The following is a 7,344-nucleotide window of genomic DNA, read 5'->3' as shown; positions in this document are numbered from 1 at the left end:
AAACAATGGCTCAGTCATAGACAAAAACCACTTCCGACCCCCAAACCTGGACTCCATCTGCAGAAAGTGATGATTTGCATTTAGTGGGACATCAAAAGAGTTATTCATTTCGAACTCCTCAATCCACAGCGAACTGTCAATGCAGAGATCTCTAGTCGGCAACTGGAACGTTTAAATCAAGCCCTTCACTCGTCAATCGGAAAGGTATTCCTCTTCTCCACAACAATGCACGTCCACATGTGACATGTTTGACGCAACACAAGATTATGGAGTTGGGTTGGGAAGTTCCTCCCCACCCACCATATGGCACCATCAGTTTACCATCTTTTTCGTTCGCTACAACACCATCTTAATGGGAAAACATATGCAAATGTGGAATGTGTTAAAGAGGATATCGACATCGCTAATGCATAGATACTCCACTAAATAGAATTAAAGTTTACTGTCTAATTACTTACCTTAATATAATTGGTATTACAAAAAGTGCGATTTTTTAAGAAGAAGAAAGGCAGAGGTGTTTGTTTCTTGTTAGGCTCAAAGCTTTTAATGTTCGTCTCTCAGGTTTATACACATTTATACTTTTAAAACTCACAGTCGAGCTTCCTGATTTCGAAGTTCAATTTATACCAAAAATACTTTGTAATCAATCATATCGAACACATCGTACAATTATCAGAAGGTTAATTTTGAAAACGGATGGCGGAAAATTGTAAAAGAACCATTTATTTTAACACTAAACACTGAGGTAGTAGGTCATCCAGTTTGAAATAACATATAAGTGGGATTTGTCAATTGAAAAAGAAAAGAACACACAACATCCCCACATTACAACGTTGAGCGTACTCTTTCATTTTTTCAAAAAACTTAGTATTATATGTTGTTTAAAACTGTAGTTATTTTAGTGATCTCAAGATACCACACCTCATTCTAAAGTTTAAATTTACTGTAACGTCTTACGTTCGCTTCTCAGTTTCTTTGATATGACATTTTCTTTCAAGATGAGTAACTGAACTGGAGTTTATTGTCAAGTGTGATAGATATTGGCATGTTCTTACTAACACTGTAGCTCACAAAATGTTATGTCGTATTATATGTGATCAAGTTAGTTGTATTTCTCCATTTTAACAACCATTAAATGAATTGCGTAGCTCTGTTCCCAACCACGAAGGTCCGAGCAGCATAACCTAGTGATTAAAATGCCAGTCTGCGTATTGAAAAGTCCAAGGTTTGAGCTGTGGTATCCCGCTGAAGACACTTTGCATCTTCATCTGGGGACATTATAAGTGAGACAGTCAGTTCCATAATTCAGTTAAGAGTAGATGCATAGGCAGTGGGAGCTGTTGCCTGTTTACCTTAAGGGTCTCTAATCTAAACGTTTAGTCCATGTTTCTGTCAGATTTTTACATCTGTATGGGCCGAATTCTTTACAGTGAGTGTCTGTGACACGTTGTAAATATATTTCAACAACAAACAAACATCACACAGTCCACTTGTTTTAAAGTAATATGCTAAAACAAGTCAAACGTATATACAAATGTTCGTTACACAGTTAATCACAACAGTTGTATCTAGAGTTTTAAATAATCGTCTTTTCGACAAAGTCCACATAGGCTGATTCAATTACTTTAGAACACAACTGACAAGACGAATCATTCTCCTCTGCTCTGTTGTTATAATACAGTCGGTGATAATTTCACTTACATTACACTGTTGGTTACCACAGTTGTATCCAGAGCTTTAAATAATTGTCTCTTTTTGTCAAAAGTTCACACAGGCTGGTTCAGTTACTTTAGACAAATTATTCTCCTCTACTCTGTTGTTACAATACAATCTGCGACAATTTCACTTTTTTTTAAAAAGCGTCACTATACGCTCTTTACAGCTAAACTTAAAAATGCACAGTCTAGATCCATTTGACTATATCTCCCACTAACTTTGTCTAACCTGAACTAAATTTTGAATGCGTATTTATAAACAGTCCTACTGAGGCCTATAATTTTCCACAGACTACGATATATTATGAGAAAAACTTAGAAAGATCTAGAAACATGACGCACTAATACAACAATCGCCAATTTACGACAATTGAACAACATATGATTCACACAGTTACGTAAACAAACCTGCAATAAACCATCGTTTCTAAAAATAACTAAATTTAACAGTCTCTCTATACGTAAATTAAAACAGTTGTGTGTATATATGTGTGTGTGTGCGTGTTCACACATACATACATATTTTATTTTTCTAATCGTATAACAAAAGGGAAGACTCTTAACTGAATAGTGGGGTTGACAGTCACTCTTATAACACACTCACATCTGAAAATGCGAAGCGTATTTGGTAAGATCAACGTATCGAACCACAATCCCCAGTCCGTTACGCAAAACGATAAGCCATGCTCGTCTCACTATCACTAACTGTTAAGTTCACTTCACTAAACATATACATCCATATATTATTCTATTGGCATCATTGGCATGAAGAATTTTATAATAATATAAAAAAGAAACGTGAAGTAATATGGACAAGACGTTTCAGATCACTATCGTGGTCCTTCTTCAGGTCAGTATGGCGTGGTCCGAAACGTCGTCCAACTTAAATTACCAGGCAAGTTGTCTGTATAACTTCACTTTGCACATATACATACATACATACATGAAAGAGGAAAAAAAATATTTTAACAATTGTTCTGATAGGCAGAAGTGCTGACCTCAAAAAATAAAAGTAAAATTACAATGGGATACCTTAAACTATCTTTGCGAATTAGAAAGCTTTAAAATATAGATTTCGGTTTTTAGTATTATAAGCCTCTAGATTTACCGCTGTGCCAATAGGGAACCTGAATGCTGAGAAAGAAAAATTTTAGTTATGAATCTAATGTTTACTTGTTTATTTATTTTTGTTTCATCTTCTTTTCGGAAGCTATCTGTGTTTGTATTCCCTAATTGTGAACTGATAGACTAGACAGAAGGCGGCTAATCAACAGCACCCACCGCCAACTGTTGGGCTACTCTTGCCTGACCGAATAACGTGATTTGAACGTCACCCTTATAACGCACTACGAGCACAAAGTCTGAAGTGCATTGTTTTTGTACGATAGTACAGCACCTTAATCACTGGGCCATTCTCGGTCCGTTTATTATACTACTAATTTGGAACTTAAAATTCAATATTTTATTTTTGAAAGTTCTTAAACTTTCATTAGGTTAATTCAAGAAACGCGATAATTAAATTGGTTATCTTATTGGCTATGGATAACTGATTGAGTTATGAATAGGATTCATTTCATTAAGAAAATGTTTTAAAAAAGCAATTTCAAATTCCAAGAAAACTAGTAATTTCATGTCTATCGATACGCTAAATCACTCAATACGTAAAACTAAAATATTCAACGAACTTTGCGAGTCACAAACATTTGTAAAATCGTCGTTGTTGCACTGTATGAAGACTCACTTTAAGGGTTTTGGGGTGTAGTCATAACTTTTAAGGATTAGGTTTTTATAAAGTCTCTGTATATTCGTTTTCTTTATTATGCGTTCAGAAAATGTTTTTGTGATTTATTGAAGACGTAAAAAAAAATTCGTTTATGTAAATGTTTAAGCAGAAATTGCCTCCCAGTGACTCAGCAGTAACTTTGAAAGCTTATAACATTAAAACCCAGATTTCGATACCCGTGTTGGGCACAGCACAGATAGTCCTTTGTGTAGCTTTAACTTTAACAATAAACAAACAAAACGTGCAGAAATTCCATCTATCCCGATAAACTTTCTCCAATAATAACATCAACATCCACTTACCATAACTATTCTACAAAATTCGAAGTGAACTGCTCCCCCCCTCACACACAAATAGCCTATTATATACCTTTGTGCTTAACGAAAACCAACCAACCATTCGAAGTGAAATAATAAAACAATTTATTTTCTACAAAAATTACTATAATGTAGGAGTAGCGGTAATATTATATGTTTGTACTTTTCAAAATGACCTCGTCCCAGTGGCATAGCGGTATGTCTGCGGACTTACAACGCTCGGATCCGGGTTTCGATACCCGTGATGGGCAGAGCACAGATAGCCCATTGTATAGCTTTGTGCTTAATTACCAACAAACTTTTCAAAACTTATTACGACATAAAAATGCACACCACTTTTTAGAACCCAAGTAGCCTGAAGTATCGAATTTGAATGTCCGCAACCATGACATTATGCTAATCATGAGTGACAAAATGGATATATATATATATAGTAGAATGACAACATTTTGAAATAAATTCTATAATAAAAGAACCAAATGTGAAGAGACTGCACATATCTAAAGAACAAATACATAAAGTTTTTATACTTAATGTTAAAAACGTTTTGTATAAACAATACGGTGGTACGTTTTGTTTCAGTTATTTGCCGAAAGCTACACAACAGGTACCTGCGCTAGCCATCTTTAATTTCGAATTAATAGTCTATAGAGAGAAGGTAGATAGTCAGCAGCACCAACCGCTAACTCTTTAATAGAATAATAGAAGTTGACCATCATTCTGAAGGCTCACAACATTAAAACATAGATTTCGTTACCCGTGGTGGGCATAGTCGTTCGTGTAATTTTGACATTAACAACAAAACTTGCAGAAGTTCCATATATTCTGATAAACGTTTTACAATCATAACATCAACAACCGATAGCTCCAAAGTGAGAAACGCGATTTTTTTTCTTTATTTCGCCAATGATACGCGAACCAAATATCTGGTATCTACACAGGTACGCTAACCACTAAGCCACGCCTGGTACGTTATACTGAATTTATTGTCGCAATGCTCGAATATGAAGACACTGATAATCACGCCAAAATATTTTAATGTTCATAAAAAGAAATTATTTTAACACCAGGTGAATATTTAAAATAAATGTCACATGACTTATTCGATTATATACTCCTTAAATATTCGATTAAATACTCCTAATATAAATATTTCAATGAATAGCCATGAAATGATCTCCAGAAAGTGATTACTAAACAATATCATTCCTGTTATCTTGGCTGAATCCATTAACATATAAACATCCAATATGAAACAAAACGTTACAACAAAAGAAAATAAAACATGTCAAATGCCTGAAGTATTACTATACTACAGAATTGTAATTTAAGAATTAAAAACATGGAAAGGCGGAAACTCTGCAGAAGTTATAGTTCTTATCTCTTTTCAGAGGTCCAAATCACTTAATATATAAAGATTTTTTATTTAGTTCACTATCTGTTTTTAATAAAACAACCAAGACATCAATAGCAAAACCGCTGAGCATGAATTTCACAATATAGTCGATATTAAAATATATCACTTGGAAATCAGTCTTATCTTGAGTCATAGAAACAAAGATGACATCACTTCCTGGATACGATCAGATTCAACCGAATAATAACAATAATGAAGCATTTGAGAAGAATGAAAATATCTCCAAAGATCATTTGTATGTAAAATAAGAGTTATAATTTCTGCGTGTAATATCTGTTTTTAAAAATAAGTCTAAATAGATGAAGTGGATAAAAGCAGTGTGTTCTTGGTACATAAAATGAAGACCTCATTGTTAATGATTTCATTTCATAAGTTTATGAGAAATAAAAAAAGGGAATATATGTGCGTAGTTTAGAAGCATTATAAATCGAAATCTATAAGAAAACAAGTAACCAGAATGTAGCGTTTAAGAATGGTGATAGACAAATACTATTGAACAACATTCCTAATGACCATATATGTACAGACTTTGAATATTATCTACATTTTGTTGGGCCATATCCAGAATGTTTACTTATTCAAGATCATTAGTTGAGTAATTGGTGAGAGATCATGCTATTTTATCAACTGTTTGTTTAACAAATGTTTAGGTAACCTAAGTAAACTCATTTATCGAGGCAAAAATTCCCAAAAGAATGTATAAACACAAAAAACAACAATAAAAAACAAAGTGTTTATATGGTTTCATGGGGATCGTTTTATCCGTTACAATACATATTTTTCTCTAAATTTTATTTGACATTAATTGTTTTTGTTGTTGTTTTTAATGGCAAAAACTTGCTTACACTTCTTTTTATGTCGTTTCAATTTCAAGTGATTTACTTTTACTTGTGTAAACACAGTCAGTAGTCACAAAAAACAAAAACAATGAGCAGAAACGAGACAGGGCAGATTTACGCCAAAGGGCGCTTAAACATGACATCAGCAATAAGAACATATCCTAAACGAAGCGGATTTCAAGCTTCTAATTTTAGACCACTGGAAGTCACTTGAACATGATTGATAACCTATAGAAAAAATATATATTTACATAAGATGTAGATTGAAAAGGAATTAGAAAGAGGACATATTTTAGGCCGAGCGTTTGATCTAAAAAAAAAAGGATTTTTCGCATTTCAAAATTTCTTGTACCTATAGTTTCACTTACTCGTAATTAAGAATAATTATCATTCTTTATTAATTAGTATAGTGATTGTTACTATCCGTGAATACGAGAGCAGCATTTTAAGTATTTACTTTAAATGTTTATTGAAGTTGAATGAACCCTGGCTGAAGGTTATGGATTACACTTTGAAAACCTATTTCGCGTTCATACCTTAGTCACCTATTGTTTTCTTTGAATAGGTGTATTATTTCCGAAAATATATTTTAATTTGCATATTTTTGTTTAAAATAAAACAAACTTTGCATATGATGTCATTATAAATCAATTTAACGTAGGTTTCATGATAAAACAAAAATACTTTTATTCAGTAATGATCATACGCGCTTCCTCTTCCAGTAAGTCAAGTTGAAATATCACTGGTCACGCGAGAAGCATAGCAGACGAAGCAAACTGCTTCTTTTTTTTTCTTTTTTTTTTTGAACAAGCATCTTCCCTTACCGCCGCCAGGTGTTATATAGACAGAAACAAAACTTTAAATCAAACAAAGAGAAAATCTATTCTGAAGTATAACAAATATTTTGACATTAAGTGATTTACTACTACGGAAAATAGAATTTTAAAAATTTTACTGCACTAGATAATTATAATATGATTAAAATAGCAAATACTGTTTGACGTGGAGATAAAAGGAATCAGGGACTCAAATTGGAGAGTAAAGCGAGAAGAAATAGATAAGTCAAAACATAGAGTTCTTATTTGATTGGACCTTTTCATCATAAATATTTATGATAACTGTCTTAAAAATGGTTTGAGATTGTAATAATTTATGAGAAGCATTCAATAAAGTTTGATTTCGACCGTACTGAGGCCACGTAGCAAATATTGCTTGTTTGTTTGTTATGGATTTCGCGCAAAGCTACACGAGGGCTATCTGCGCTAGCCGTCCC

This window comes from Limulus polyphemus, unplaced genomic scaffold, assembly GCF_000517525.1.
Source record: "Limulus polyphemus unplaced genomic scaffold, Limulus_polyphemus-2.1.2 Scaffold249, whole genome shotgun sequence".
NCBI classification, from domain to species: domain Eukaryota; kingdom Metazoa; phylum Arthropoda; class Merostomata; order Xiphosura; family Limulidae; genus Limulus; species Limulus polyphemus.
This window is presented reverse-complemented; position numbering follows the sequence as displayed.